This window comes from Synchiropus splendidus, chromosome 3, assembly GCF_027744825.2.
Source record: "Synchiropus splendidus isolate RoL2022-P1 chromosome 3, RoL_Sspl_1.0, whole genome shotgun sequence".
NCBI classification, from domain to species: Eukaryota; Metazoa; Chordata; class Actinopteri; order Syngnathiformes; family Callionymidae; genus Synchiropus; species Synchiropus splendidus.
The window spans coordinates 22905172-22921934 of NC_071336.1; the positions used below are offsets into that span (position 1 = coordinate 22905172).

General features: G+C 42.7%; 1 protein-coding gene across 2 annotated transcripts in view; it reads right to left on the bottom strand.

Annotated features, from left to right (window-relative positions):
- Positions 1–14091, bottom strand: part of sema5a (sema domain, seven thrombospondin repeats (type 1 and type 1-like), transmembrane domain (TM) and short cytoplasmic domain, (semaphorin) 5A) — a 116498-nt gene extending 102407 nt beyond the window's left edge. For both annotated transcript variants that reach the window (XR_008414167.1, XM_053859690.1), the window contains exon 1: positions 13738–14091. The gene's annotated coding sequence lies outside the window, so the exon portion shown is untranslated. The remainder of the gene's footprint in view (positions 1–13737) is intronic.
- Positions 14092–16763: the final 2672 nt, after the last annotated feature.

A 16763-nucleotide genomic window follows, 5' to 3' on the forward strand; every position in this document is an offset into this window, starting at 1 on the left:
ATGATGATAACATGACATACATGCAGGCTTTTAGCTAGGAGGGCGTCTGGGCGTCTGCAAAGCATGAAAAAAATGGACGCCCGATTCTCGACCGTAGCTCTCCTCGCTAAAAGCCTGCGTACATGGATGTCTTGGTCATGGCCCTCCTGATTTTACAGAAAATCCACTACTTCTGATACTACTACTACTACTAGTAATAATAATAAGAATGTTTTATCTTTCGGGTGCGTCATTCCTGCATCCCTGACCAAAGAAGGATTCAACGGACATGCGAATTGAAGTGTGTCTCAAAGCCCAGGTCTATTCTTCATCATCACAGCTGAGTGACCACGTTCACATGCACAAAATAGATGGACAACAACTTAAGCCTTTCAGCCCGACGCCTATTATTGCTGCAGTAGTCAGTAACCTCCACTGCAGTAGGTGGCGCCAAAACTAAATTGACATCCCGTGAAGAAGTAACCCACGGACAGTAGAGGAAAATTTTGCAAGACTCAGATGAACTCAGATGAAAAAACGAACATCCAGTGTTTTCCAAATTTCAGGTTTGTCTGCATGTGTTATTCCCGTCGTGCTGAATAAGCATTTGTCGCTCTATTAATTCCTTTTGCTTTTTGAGTTCCTTGCACAGCTGCTGTTAGGTTCATGCAGGTATAGCAAGAGGTACAAAAATGATTAGTTCGACTGTGAGAAATTGCTTTTTTTTTCGACCACTAACGCAGTTTGACTAAAGCAATCATTTTTCAATAATTTTGTTTTCTCCGCTGACTGTGTTTGGCTGTAATTCTGTTTTCTAAAATCCCATTTTCTAAAATCATTTCTGTGTCAGCCTCCTGAATGAGAACAAAGAATTCCAAAAACTGAGGCAGAGCTGGTGAGACCAACCACCATCTTTTTCACAAAAGCGTCCAGGCTGACTCAGTGTTTTGGGCAAACCATGCAGCTCACTCCTCAATGAAATCTGTTTTTCTCTGCTTTTCATTTAGAAGCGGAAATCAAACACCAGTGAGAAAGAGAGAGGGCAAGTCCTCTGAGAACATGTCCCCATGTAAAGGATCTTAAAATGTAATTGCTTTTTCTATCATTAACTTTTCTATCAGGACTTTGAGTGGAACTGCTCTCATCCTTTCCCCTGAAGACTCAACACATTCTGCGTGAAACCTGAAGGACTTTGTTGGATGCTATACCAGGAATTATTTAGGTCAATGTGGTCCCCAATAGCCTTCCTGACCTGCTGTAAAGGATATGAATATTCAGAGGCAACAAAGCTGTCGAGGGTCACTTGAGTTCAATAGGAGTAACACAGTGAGAAGGCAGAGATAAAGGCATGTGGGTGGCACAGATGGTGACATTGAGTGAAAGAAAACAGAGATAAAATGGGGGAAAAAAAGGTTGGAGAAGTGAGGTTTTGCTGCGGACGGCTGGGATTAGCATAAATAACATGCACCACATGCCAGAAAACTGCAATTCCTCACAACTCCTGTGTCCAGTGAGAGCATGTCTTCTGTCACAAGCAAAGTCCCAGCAAGGTAATTGACTCCAGACATGAAAACACGGGCGAGCGAGAGGTGGTCAGGCCCAGCTGGATAAGCAACAGATCCCCTTTAAAGCAAGAGAGAGAGAGAGAGAGGGACAGAGGGAGAGGAAACACCGGGGGTAACGGAGGTGTTCCGACTGGTGGACTGATGGAGTTCACACTGCAGGACTGTTCATGAGCACTGTGGCTCCAGGTGCAACGCAGCACACTTCTGTTTCAGATCCAAATACCCCCTCATTACTTTTTCATCCCCAAATTAGACTGTTTTCAGGAACACACCAGGTGTTTTGCTGCCTTTCATATGAACATGACCATATGTCTGGAATTGCTCCTCTGTCTCTGAACCGACAGAAGATTGTGAAACAGAATTGCTTGGCGGAGTCGGGAATACGAAAATCAAATGTCACGTGACTCACAGTTTAGAAATCGATAAATACATACATTTTACTTCGTACTTTTAAATGTGTTCAACTAAAGAAAATAATAATAACATGAGTAGTTATAGAGTTATATAGTTCGACAGTTTCTGATTTTATTTGACGATCTGCGCCCAGTAGGGTGCCGCTATTGCTACAATTTTGACCCTGATCATGTCATTGTTTTCCATCTTTGTTGTTTCAACTTGCTGAATTTCCTTCCATGCATCAATAAAAAATGTGTTTAAAAATGTATGAGCTGTGAAACACATACTGACACGACGCAACCCCAGCAATAAATGAGAGAACACTATATATGTAAACCAGTAGGAAGTAGCAGGGTCTTATATTTTATATATTGGCATATAAATAGGTTACCCAGGCTAAACTTGAAATGAGTGAAATCTGAGGTAGTGGAGTCAAGTTTGGTCAGGGAACGTGATAAAGTTAAAATTTAATTGGTTGTTATAGTATTATTAATTACTCGCATCTGCAAGTTGTCGTAACACAAACAAAAAGACAGTGAAGCAGAGTGGAAGGTTTCAACATTTACTGAATTGGTGACAGTAAAAACGCTAGTTTTCTATGATGAGACATAGACTTCTCTCTGGTCTGCACCCGTCCTCACGCAGTCCGTCTCTTCATATGTCCGGCCGGAAGAGCTTACTTGAGTTCCACAAGTAACTGACTTTAGGAGGTTTCTACTGGGACATTTCCAAAAACTGCAGAAAACCATCCTGACAGGCCAATACCAATTTTTAAGTCACACACTGGTCACTTTTTTTAGATTACACAAACCTACTCAATAACAATATCACTGAACAATACTGTCTCGAAAACATAGCAACATGAACGGATGAAAACCACATTGTAAACTTCATTTGTTAAATAGTGGAATGTTGAATTATAACCAGACAGACTGCTCTTCATTGACTATGTCCTTGTAATGAGGTCTTCAGTAAAAAAATCTTCAATCAAGTCCGTTAGCACTGTGGTTAGCTCATGTTAGCATCCGTTCATTCGCCTCTTGGTACTGCTGGAATTCGGCGCGGGTACTTGAGGCTAAGTGTGGTGTCCTTAATGAATGCGGCAAACTCACTTGTACGCGTCTCAAAGCTCATCCCCTTTCAAAATAGCCCGGCTGCTAAGAGCGCCACCCAGAGCAAACCAAGAAACTACACTCAACACAATAAAAGATGCTGTATAACAAAATTACGATTGTGGCTCCAACACCGATTTAACACCGTCTTTAATGCTGCACCTGAGTCCGTGGGTGCACACATTCTGAATTGCAATTTGGTAGTCATTTTCCTGGACTTAGAATTGTTGCCAAACAATTGTTTACTGCTGCAGGTCTACTCTGCAGCTTCACAACAACCTACCTACTTTGTCTTTTCATTTTAACATTGAGATGTAAAATTGTAAAGAGTAATAACATTTCTTAATAAAATAAATGAATAAAAAGAAGAAAAAAAATCTGCGTATATTTGTATTTGATCGGCCGATCAAAACAATGTCATATTTGCCCATATCGGTGCCGATAAATGGGCCGGCCAATAAATCGGTGCTGCCCCAATGAAAATCCGTCTCAACTTCCTCTTGAATTGGACAAAACAAGGTGAAACAAAGGTGTGAATTCATTTTCAATTCCAACTTTGGCGTCACAATCATTTTAGCAACCCTGTGTGGATCGAATTTTTTTATTTATTTTTTTGATGGAACAAGTCATAACAGGGTGAGAGCGAGGTGAACACTGCTTTTGCTGGCATGTGTTTAATATCCCTGCATATCAAGTGAACGGCAGCAGATGTGGGGAGGAAACTCTCTTAAGAAAGCATACTTCTGTTGCGCCGTTTACTCCAGAAGAGGAAGGAAGTCCCTCTCAGGAACAAGATGTAAATTAAGCAGTATAAAATACACAACGCGAGGAGAGGTACAATAGCATAAGTCATTTTTCCAGCTGTTCTTCTGCATGAGGCTGGACCCCCTGACTGGCTCACTCAATTATTTTATTCATTGGGGGATGTGGGTGTGTGCGAGGCGAGACTGGGCCAGCAGGTGATAAAACCCCAGAAAGCACATAAATATTGACTTAATGAACAACGCCATGATGACGCTGGCATTTTCGAACAAGGGACACTGGCTGTAGACGGACGCCCACATGTGGCTCGCAGGTGTTCCCAGCAGATTCCATGGTCTGTCTCCGGTTATTCCACTGTTTGGGCTCCTTCGGTAGATTATTTCTGAAACTTCCAACCGTAATAGAAAACAGGCCTTGGAATTTTTAACTTTGAATTTTTTAAGCCCCTCATTTGATTTTCAAAACAGGGAAAAGTTTCATTATGACAAGGACTAATGACACTTTATTACTGCATTTATTCGAGTGCATAGCAGCAGACAGCTTTGTGACAAGCTAAATAAAATTGACTACAAAAATTAGCTGTGATGTCATCACTTCATACTCCATGCATGCGTGAGTTAGCACGATCCGTAACAAGAGGAGAAACGGCTGACGCATGCTGGACCATTGTGGCCCAAAATAGCAAAGGTTTGGGCAAAATAGCGAGATGCAAGATTTGCTGTAAACGCTTTTTAAACCACAATTTGCAAGATTTAATACAAGTGTCAAGTGTCTACAATTATTTCTTTATTTTTAACTACTATTTACAACACTATTTAACAATACTATTTATTGGCTTAGACAGCTGGTGAGTAGTCGACCATCAAAATGGTCATTAGTTGCAGCCGTACAAGGTTATGACAAGTCAGATTATAACATAAAAAAAGACATTTAAAGAAAATACAGATTGCTGTTGCTTCAAACCCACTGAACACGCAACAAGCTCATAAAAAAGTGAATACAATAGCCATTGAATGTCTTCCAGTAAGTTGCTGCTTCCCCAGCGCACAGTGCACTCTGACCTTCACAAGTCAGAGGGAGGGCAAGCAAAAATATTATCCGCCTCGGGGGAAGAATGAAACTCTCTATTCTGGCCGCACGTCTCTGCTCCGCCCTTGAATTGGAATATTCTGGAGCAGAACCTGAGAATACAATATGAAATTTAAAAACTCTTAGCATGTGACTAACTCCTGAACATCATCTGTGGGGTGGTTTCTGGCACTTCAAACAAAAGCAAGTACTTCAGTGCCTGAAGTCAATAAAAGACTTGCACTAGCTTAGTCGGAAGAATCCTATTTCCCCATCAGCTGTTGGAAAGAAGTAAAGAGGTTTCCACGGCGAGGCCTCTGGGGAACAGCATGAAGCAGAGGATAGATCAAGAGGGTTTTCTTCAGGAGGCCACAGGTCTATTTTTAATGACAACAAAACTAATGCAAGAAAATGTTTTGCAAAGGTATCTCCGGAGGAAATGTATCCTCTGCGTAGGAGTTTCACTCTGACCGCCTCAAGAGCACTAATACTTAAAGCCAGAAACAACAGTGAAGGCTTCCTAAACAGAATCCACTTCATCCTCTCTATATAATGATGCTACTGAGCTCTCGCCTGCTGGAAGTAAACAATGGCTGAGCGAGTCACGTTCATGTGAAAGCATGAATGACAGGGCTGCGGTAGGTCAGGGTTCGGGTTAAAGGTCGTGCTTGTCCAGACAGGGGGCAACAAATAGATGGTCTGAGAAAGTGAAACTCTAGGTTTCCCTTGTTGACCATCCACTTGTGCAAGAGTCTAAACTTTGAAAGCATGCAAGCTTACAAATCCAAAAAATAATTCATGTAAAAGCCTCTGCTGTGTTAAGCACTATTCTGATTGGCTTAGTTTTACCAAAATTATTTGACATGACATTTAATCAAATCATAGTAATCCAAGCATGTGGATGGAACCTCCTGTCTAAATGAAGAGGGTCAAAAATATCGACACTCAAACGCAATAGTATTTATACTACATTGCGTAGTATGTAGTATAAGTAATATATGCAATATGCAAGGGATGCATGCATTACGTTTATTACATTTCTGATCTATTCAAATTGATACCTGGGGCATTTCTACCTGACGTTTCACCAGAGCAAGTAGTCTGGGGTTTGTTGTGGGTTACAGGAATTCTAAACTGACAACAAACTTTCAGCCTCAAGTGGTGAAACTTAATAAAAGAAATAAGCGTAAATTCATGGCAAAGTGAAAAGTGTCAGTCAATACGTGTAACATCCGACTTACGACTGGCTCAACTTACGTCCACCCATACTTACAACCACGGCCAGCAGATGCTTATTTTTTTTAATTCAATGTCTGGCACTGCAGCACGTAGCAGCGCGGCATCGCGTACGACAGTTACGGCAGCACAGTCTCCCAGCATCTCACTCTCACACAGTGATCTACCACTACAGTAGTACCTATAACCCTCACGTCGGCTATTTTGAATCAAATGTGACTTACGACCGGGTGGTCGGAACCAATCCCAGTCGTAAGTCATGTTACTTGTAAAATATAAGAATGTAATTGCTTCATCTGTAGACGGTGGAATTGTAAGTCGTCGTAAAATATTCACAATTTGTTCATAATTTGGGACTGCAGCACTAAAGTTACAGCAGTTTATGGGTCGATTTTTGCTCCCAGAGCAGATCGTACAACTTTAAGAAATTAGCTAAACAGTCTGATCAATGACCTCCACTGTAAAGGTCATGAACTGACTATTTCAGCTGATGAAACTGTTACTGTTAAACTCGTGGAACTTCTGGAATTGTTGCCTTAGCATGACTGAGGCAGTGCACGTTGTCAAGCGAAAAGTAACTTTGCATGACTTTCTTTTCTATTTTGCAGCACTGACTTGCCATCTGTGTCTGATCACCATAGGTTTCAAAACATGGCAGCACAGCATTTGCACCTGTGATAATATCTTCCATTTGAGATAGGACGCTTGCCGCCTCCTTCCTTCAGAGCAAAACAACATCTAATTCAAGAGAGCAGAGCTGAAAACACATTCCATTCCGGAGAAGCTTTAAACAATCAGTCCCAACAGTGCAGTGGAGGAGAATCAACATGAGTAGTGAAGTGAACTCACCTCTCTGGGGAACCTGGGAACACAGTGGAGACCGAGGAGCATAATAAAAAACATTTGCTTGGGTCCCAAACAGCACAATCAGGGACGCTCACCACCAGTGCGTGTGAAACAAGGACGGGGCTGGTTATACCTCGAGAGGTTCTTTATTTTCTTCAGCAGCACTGTCACCGCGGCTTAGTGACAGAGTGACTTTTAATAAGCTGCAGCAGACGCAATATGACCAAAGTCATGTGCAGTGATGTTTCTTTCTAGTCCAAAGGCTTGAAAATGAATTCAGCTTGGAGTCACTGAAACCTGCATACGTGCGCAGTCAGGTTTGAACTGTATAGTTCGGCGTCGCAAAAGGTTTATTTTAAGTGGGATTGAAAATGTGGTTAGGGGGCAGAACTATGAGTCACCGGTGTATCAGTGCGACCACATGTGCAAGTGTCACCTTCAGAACTAACTAAGAACTGAAGTCCCACGTATGTCTTCTGTTAAAAGTAAATGGCACTACTAACTTTTAATCTAAATGATGAATCTTTTCACGCAGGATCTCAAACTCATTTCAGCAAGGATTATCAGGCGCACTTCATTAAGATGATTAAAACAACATAGTGCCAAAAAAAAAAAAAAGCTGACATCATGTCTTTTTGCCGATAATTGTTTGTTCTGCTTACTGATCCAAAGTCTCAGCAATATTCTGCCGTCTCCTGTCAAAGCCAGGAGGAGTAAATCTTTAAGAGTAAATCTCTTCTTTCTTTTCTAATATAAAACACTTTGGCTTTAGAAAATTCTGCATTCACTATCAGGGCAAAAGACTGGGCTGCGTTTTGAAATTTGCACTGTCATATTAACATAGAACTATTGACAACTTGCAGTATCTTTAAACTAGTTTGCAGGGAATGTTGTCTGCAGGTTACACATCAGTGTTACAATTTTCCACCTTGTTATTCACACAGTGAGAATACCAACTTTCAAACTGCGTGAAACGCTATGTTCTCTTTATCCCCTTCTTTCTCTGCATCATCTCCATCCCGTGTCTCTGAGGACGCCTCTGAAATGGACACAGGACGAAGACGAACCCGTGTACATGCATTGAGCGACAGCTTTTGACAAGATTACATGAAAGCCATTTAAACTCGATGGTCACTATACGTACAAGTAAATGGCAGCTGCTGCTAAGACTCCTCCTGTATATTTATCCATCTCCCTCAAAGCTGCTGCGGCTGCTTGTCAAGCCATCACATCACCCCCTCAAATTCGATATAATCCCTCTTCCTTTCTTTCTGTCCATAAGCCGCTAACTTCCCATTCAAAAGCGAGCGGCGCTTCTCTTTGTCTGCAAATATTTCTCCATATCTTTCTGCTGATCTCTCTCTATCACCCTTCTCTTCCCACTTTTCCTCCTGCAAAGCTTTGGTACAAGCAGCAGTAGCTCGGAGGTGCATACGCCTACTTTTATATGAGGTCAAACATAATGTTTGGTTTGCAAATCCTGAAGCTCTGAGATGTACTTTCATCAATGTGATGTGGAGGTTGAGTGTCTTAGGGGAAGCTCTTCTGCTTTGCCTTGTCTTGTTTTGAGGTAAACACAGCAGCGACTCCCCTCATTATCTGTTCCATTTCTAAAGAATATTGTTGTAAATGATGACTACACTGCCAAAAATTACCTGTTCAGCTTCACTTTCAGTGTGGTGTTGTTACTAATAGACACGAAGAAAACCTAACCGATCACCTCCTACTACAATGCAGCCTCTGGTTCGTCTTTTGGGCGAGACTTCTTCCAGAGTCGCCAATTTTGTTTTGGAGTTTGTCATCGTCATAAACTTTTGCACTGAGGCAAACACAGGAGGCAGAGCTGGAGGTAGCAGAGATGAAGATGCTGAGGTTCTCTCTGTGGTGAGCAGGATGGATAGGATCAGGAAGCAGTAGATCAGAGGGACAGCACATGTGGTCAGGTGTTTAGGAGACAAAGTCAGAGAGGCTAGATGGAGATGGTTTGGACATGTACAGAGGAGAGATAGCCAGTACATTGGTAGGAAGATGTTGAGGTTGGAACTGCCACAGTCGAGGAGTTTATGGGTGTGGTGAAGGAGGACATGAGGTTTGTAGGTTAGTGAGAAGAGGAAGCAGAGGACAGGGTGAGATGGAGGAAGATGATCCGCTGTGGCCACCCCTGAAGGGAGAAGCCGAAAGAAAAAGAAGAAGAGGTTTGATTTGGATGCAGGATTTATAGTCAAAGCTGCTATCCTTGACAAGAACTGCTCCTCACCTTGACTTTGTTCTCCCAGAAAAGCAAAAATAAAGGAATGTAACTTCAGCATCAGATGTTGATGTCAACAACACTAAATCTCAGTACGTCTTTTGTTAGCGGACACGAAGCTACAAATATGTCAGAGCACTCAGGCACACTCCTCTGGTGGTCATTCACGTCTATCAGGTGCAAAAATTAACTCCAAATGAAAACTGACAGTCAGCGACAACACGACAAGGTTCTACGCTCCCCACCCCCTTCCGTCGTCACACTCCTACAACACCGCCTCCCCATTGACAAACAACCCTCATAAATATCTATCCACCTTGAATAAATGATTTTTCTGCGGGAAACCCCAGAATGCTGTTTGCCGCAGATTTGTGGCATCTAAAACACCACAAACCCTTCCCTTAAACTTACTTTTTCTAAGTACTTTAAAATACATGTTTTTTAAACCAATAATTCAGCAGAACTTAAGTTAAGCTTAAATGTAGAGCAAAAGCTTAAATGTAGCACAGCAACGTTGGGTGCCACAACAACCTCACAGCAAGAAGCTAGGTTTGACTCCAGCTTGAGGGAACTCACGGGTTGGAGGGTCCTTTTGGTATGAAGTATGTATGTTCTCCCTGCACTCTGATTTCCTCTCTCTGACTGTCCAAATCCAGGTATAGTATTTATTTTGAGTATTTGAGCATGGCAAATGATTCATTGTCATTTCAGTGGAGCGTGCGCCCAAAATCGAATGAGCCCTCACCAAAGGTTTGGATCTCTTTCTGCATGTGCATGTCAGTGCATGTCAGACGAGTCAGACCAGTTGTTATTGTACATTTAAGATGTTTCAAAGCGTTAAATGTGGGGCACAGGCTGCTAATTCTGACAAGTTGTTATGCCGGCGAGGGTGAACCTCTTACGCGGGCGGCCCAGTTTTACTTTTTGGCAGCAACTGCAGCATGAAATGAGATGCTTCTTGAAATGAGAAATATACGAGTGGGGAACGACTATCAAATGATCCCCTCAATCATGCTCGAGAGTCATTCATTTTCGGAGAAATACGACAGCCAGAGCGCTCTAAGAGGAAAACCTCAGCGCGTGTGACTGGGAGTTAGCCGATGACTCATTTCGCTCTTTAACTAGCCATGTGGCACTCGATCAGTCAGCAAACCAAATAGGATCCTTCTACCAGTCTTAACTACGATCTCTCATTTCGACACCACACCTCACCTCTTCTCAGTCAATGCTCTCCAGCCACGGGCACAATCGCGAGGCAGGAACTTAAATACATTTACAATAATCCCTCTTCCTGTTGTCACAGTTTTTCTGAATCTTGGCTTAACCTTCCTGACATCCCCTTGACTTGATCCCAGGGAAAAAGCAGCTCTGAGGATTATTTAATCGTGACCCAAATAGATTGTCTTGGGTGAAAGACAGACGTCTTTGCTGTTTGGGGGAAGTTTGATGTCACAGCGAAGACAGACAGCTAAACCGGTAGCAGCACAGCTGGCAAGAGAAGGCTGGCGGAGTGTCGCTAATTCCCTCGACTACTGTGCTGAAGGTTGGATTCCAACCACACACGTCCGTCTGAGAAACAAGCTAACCAGACAGACACAATGAAGCTTGTGATTCATGTCTCAACTGCGCCTTCAAATTATCCTCTACACCTGGCATGACACTTTCTGCGATGTGTGGTGTGACATTATCACACCTCTCCCCCAGCATCAAGTAAAAGAATTGGTTTGGATAGGGTTATTTTTGGATTCTGACAGGAACTGCTAAACAGATTTGATCACATCTACACCGCCATATTCCTTAGTCAACACTTCAAGCTTGATTGATGATACACTTGGAGCACTTAACTATGAATATGTCTGACCAGATGGGTCTTCTTTAATCTGGCTCTTTGTGTTGTGAATTACTTATTATTATTTTTAGAAGTAGCAGTAGTTACAATTTGTATATTGTACTTCTTTCAACTCTCTAAAAATAAGCTACTCTCTCATAAACTAGGCCCAAAGTTCAATATTTGTGACTGACGGGGAATTTAGTCGAGTTCATCTGAGAACCATTTTCCGACCTGGAAAAAAAAAAGCAAACGAACAAAAAAATAAAACACAGAATGCAGCCAATCATGATGCGATAGAGACACATTGGGGGAGGGGATTTGACATTAACTGAGTTGGTGACAATAAAAACGCTTGTTGTAAATCATGAGAAGTGGACTACTTTTCAGTCAGCAGCCGTCCTCACGCAGTCCATCTCTTCATATGGAATGCACGACTTGAGTTCCGCGAGCACTGGACTTCAGTCATTATGCTGTTCCTTTAGAGATTTCTCTGAGAAAAACATGCCAAAATCCGTCATGTTCATGTCCACCTTCGTGATGCATTATGTGCCAACAATTGATATGTTTGCAATGCATTTGAATACGTTTCATCATGTGAGAATTGGCATGGCGGTAACCCTGCATGGTATTTGTGCAATACCCTTCAGCCATAGTATTAATCTGTTTTATTATGAGAAAACAGATTAATCGTCTAATACATTGCTGGGTTGTTAAGAAGCGCTGTGAATGTCATTGGTATTTGCTTCAGACTACCATTTAGCTCAGAGTAAAATGCATTAAAATCACATGACTAAGATTGGAGGCAAACTTGCAACCTTGGGTTTGTCAGAGACGTGATCTGACCCCTACACCACAGTGAAATTGCTAGTAAATCGGCTAATATTTTCATTAAATGACGATGGATAGACGTAGACAGCATATTTGCCTCACAATAGACACAATAAAGTAAGCATTACATAATGTGTTTTAGGACATCTAATCTTAGAATGTTTGTAAATCCAAACGGACAATGACAAAAAGATGGGTGACCTTATTATCTGTCTGAGCCCCCCCTCCCATCTTGAATTAAGATCCCCGTGTCTGTTCTAAACTGCTGCGACACAACAGAGTTTGGGCAAGCAGGAGAGTGACAAGATAATAGTCAAGTGGATGTGATGTAAAAATAGTCCGAGGGGCTGACCACAGCAGGACGGGACCACAAACCACCTCACCAGTTGGATTCCTTTGAGTTGGAATGAATCGTTGACTTTTACAGCTTCACCACTCAATAAAGCCCAAACCTCTGCGCTGCTGTTTCTACGAGAATAAACGGTCCGACAGTGCCTGAGACGAACAAACAACACAAAGATCCTGGAGAGGCCAGAGGGCAACGGTCATGAAGCTTACACGTGCATGATAATGCTTCTCACTTTCCCTTCCACCAGGAGTTCACCAGAGGGATCCCGCCTCACAATGGTGCATAACAAAAGACGTGCCATTCCATCTGTAGCCATAGCAACCACAATGCCTTGCAGAGGGTCATTTTTCCTGACTTGGGACTAATTGCAGCATTTGTTGCATGTCTGCATGGACAAATTTCTAATGCAGAGCAAACATCAATCACGCTCATCACACGCTTGGCGCCAGGATGTGCGGTCGGTGTCCATGAAAGTACTCATCTCCTCGGAAAGAGTTTATCTGTTGCTTTTTCTTGTCACAGTTTGGCTACTGTTTCCCATCCAATCCAAACACATCACCTGTTAATGTAAAAGCTAGAAGAGAATTAAAATTCTCAATTGACTTTTCAACCTGAAGCCAAATAGATTTTTAAACCCATGATCTATTTAGGGTTTAAGCCACGGATCTGAAGACCAAAATCATCCACACTCTCCAGGAACTTGACCCGCAGTCTCACTTATGAATATCGATTTCATAATGTTGACTAAAAAGCGCCGACAGAACTGAAGACCAATATTGATTTGTAGGTCCTGTAGCCAGTCACAAATGAAATGAACAGCTTCTCTCATGCAGTTATTGAACCAGAACGTACTGAACAATCACATCGGTATGTCCATCTCGGTACTTTCTAGGCACATGGTCAAGAAGAAAACCAACGTCGGGTCACGTTGTGATTAAACCTCAATCCTTATTTCTAGCCAAATCCTCTGTCCATGACTGAGCCTCAGTGCCAAATTTATATATATATATATATATATATATATATATATATATATATATATATATATATATATATATATATATATATATATATATATAATTTTCCTTTACTACCACACAGAATTGTGCAGCGACAATGTTATGGGAAGGTAGACAGAATCTTTGCGCACTTAACTGAAGAACAATGAAGTGTGCCAAGGCGCTGACATTTGCGGGTCCAGCGCAGTGATATTTACCTTTTTTTTAATTGGAAAAAACGCCAGGCATTGCCAGTATTATCTCACCGTACGCCCGATACTACAGTCGCGGGCTATTAATAATGGCAGGCAGGAGAATATTGGCCACAACACATTTGCATCAGAGCCACTTTGGAGACGGCTTTCTTGCAGCACCACCATGCGACCGCACGCCGCAAAGAAAACAGAGCGAAACTTCCATCACAACTCTGCGTGTCATTTAAACGGAACAAATAAGATTCCACCAGAAACGGAGGAATAAAAACAGTTGAAATATTCACAAACTAGATCGCGGTCTTACCGAACGAGGCTCCAAGCTTCTGGTCATCTAGTTCAATCTGAAGCGCTGCGTCTCGTCCCGGTCAAGAATGGACCGAAATATTGAACCAGCTGCGGCGAAATACCCTCCCTGTCCGAGGTAACGATCACAGAGAGTCCTGAGTCTGAGAGACCGCGCTGGTTGTCTCCCAGTGCGGAGCGTGTTCGCCGGTGACTCCTCGCCGCTGTAACCGGACACTGAAGCTGCTGCGCCGCAGAGTATTTGCCTCCTCGCGGCGGGAGGGAGAGAGGAGGTGCGTAGAAGCCGCGACAAGTAAACTTTGCCTTGATCTTGAACAAAGACTTGGTGCGAGCTTTACAACACGAGTGGCTGTCAATGCCAGCGCTGCTCTGGGTCTGAGCTGCTCATCTTCGCTGAGGGGGGTTCGGGAGTTGGCGCGCCCCCACTTTGTCACCACTCGATCAGCCGAGGGACGTGGCAGCTGCCCTGCAGGTGGAGACACGAGAAAGCAGCGCAGCAACAAGTGAGCCAGCAGAGGTTTACACAGCTGGAGCTCATTCTCCGGTTTTATTGCCACTCATTGATTCCGTCTGTCAGGTTCTCATCACTCAGTCTGGCGGAGGCATCGAATGTTGGGAGACAGACTCAGGAGAGAGACTTTATTTCAGTCAAACGCCGGAGTAAATAATGTTGTTTTTAGTGAGGGGTCACAGCCACACTGTGGTTCCTCGATATGGATGTGACCACTGCCACATCCCAGGATACATTGTCAGTCAGTTAATACCAAAGCAGCAGCTTCAGCCTATGACTGCTGGTCATAACCTATTTAATAAAAGGAGTCAAACCCATTCAACAGTTGTCCAACTCAAGGCCCAGGGGCCAAATCAGGGGCGCCAAGTCGTTTAGCCCCTGTCTACATGGAGAAGGAGTTGCTTCCGTGTCGGATACCCCTTTCATCCACAGAGTGAACATATATGAAGATGCCGGATCACTTTATTGAATGATCCCATTGGAGTATGTCCAGCTCCATGTGGATGTGGCCTTAATATGGCACACGAGTGTAACTTTCCGCGTCTGCAGATTATGCTTATAGCCTTTTCATTTTCTGTTCAACAACAAAAACTTAAAGACTGGAACAATTCACACAGTCACAAGTGAACATCCAGCCAGTGATTGTATAGTGAACAAGAATTTCTTTACAGTAAAGCAAAAAATAAAAAATTACAATAAAAGAAACAAAATGACACACGCACCTGTTGAACAACAAACACATCAATTTGTTATTGAAATCAAAATGCAAAATGGACTCTGCAGGAATATGAAATATAAACAGACATACATTCAGCATAAAATAAACTAAACACGTTTCAGTTCAAAACCCAGAGAGAGTGATCGCGCTTTGGCATGACTGAAAATTTCCCACAATCCCCAGGGACAGGTCAACATGCAGGACTATAAAACAATTATCATTTTAACAATGATGATAATTCACCATCCAAGAAACTGCTTTCTTAAAAACAGAGATCTTGAATGTCTATAAATCCAGAATGATTGAAGCAACTAGACCCCAGCTCTCCTTGGTTCCGTCAGCAGTCCTCCCACTGCATCACCTCTGCAACAGCAAAACACATGCCACCTCCTCAACCTACTGTAGTTGTGGAGGTGTTGCTGATTCATATTTATCACGGCCCCCTCCCACCACCATCTTTCAGTCAGGAAATGTACCTCCACTCCTGTTAGTTTTCCTTCACTTGGAAGTCTCAGTTTCTCCTAGCAAAACTAATTCAGCCAGAGACTGAACTCGGATGAAGATTGGAAAACGGGTTGGGTGTAGTGAAGACATCAGGTGGCTGGTTCAGTGCAATAAGAAAAAGAAAAAATCAAAACATGACTTATTGTTTCTTGGTCCCTCAAGGAGGTTGCCAAGTCGCGATCTCCACCCGAATGCAGCAGTGTTTCTGGCACCCTGCAACAAACAATCCCACAGGAGCCCAACAACACATCAAGAAAGCACTTGCACTGTCGGGCTACATCACAATATGGAAATGAGCTGGGTGCTTTCCTTGATTATAGACGGCATGTTATGACATTATAACAAATAGACTCTCCCCTCCACCACTAAAGAGTTCTTTATGAACTAATGTATATGAGCCACATGAGCGCAGACTTCATGAAATAACGTTTTTCAAATGGTTCTTCAAATATCTAGTGGCGTACATAAAACAAATAGAGATATCCCTTTAGGCACAATAAGGCTGGAAATATATATGTGGAAACAAAGGTTCCCATGTGCTCAGTCACCTATTGTCTTCTGGTCATGCTTCATGATGTTTCTACAACTTGAGGGCTGCATAAAACATAACTACTTTAGTTTTGAGTTTCAACCCATTAAATCTCCTGTAAAAGGACTGCAAAACTTCTTCCTGATGCGAATGTGTCTGCGCTGTTTGTAGTTGAACACGTCGTGGGTACAATCCACTGAGCCTTCTGGTTGTCTTTTCTCCTCTCCGAGACCAAACACATTGATTAATCTAATGCGTGATGAGACTGATGCAGGGGGATTGTTTACCTCTTATGGTTAGTGCTGTGATCGATTGAAACATGTTCACGCTTTTCTCTACCACTTGTCCATTTCTATCTGGCTTTGGCTGTGGCCACCTGCCAACAAGCTCATGGTGACTGGATGTAGAAGGAGAGCAGGGTAAAAGAATCCTGCTGTTAAGAGAATAAAAGAAAAAGAAAAGAACAAGGAAACACAACTATGTTTTCGTCCCTTAATGTATTATGTAGCGGAACTCAGTGGCTGGTTAAAAGAGCTTCCGAGAGTGTTTCAGTCTCTATGAGAGAAAACAGTCTTAATGCGCCTCTTTGTTTACCCGGAACATGACACAGTGGACCCTTTATACCCACAAATTCAAATCAGGTATAAAAATGTGGCTTCCCACGTCGCTGTTGTTAGGCATGTTTGCAAGTGCTCGTGTACAATTGACAGCTTGGTTTTACTGCCAACTGTGTTCCTTTGTGTGGCACTGATATTGCACTCAGCC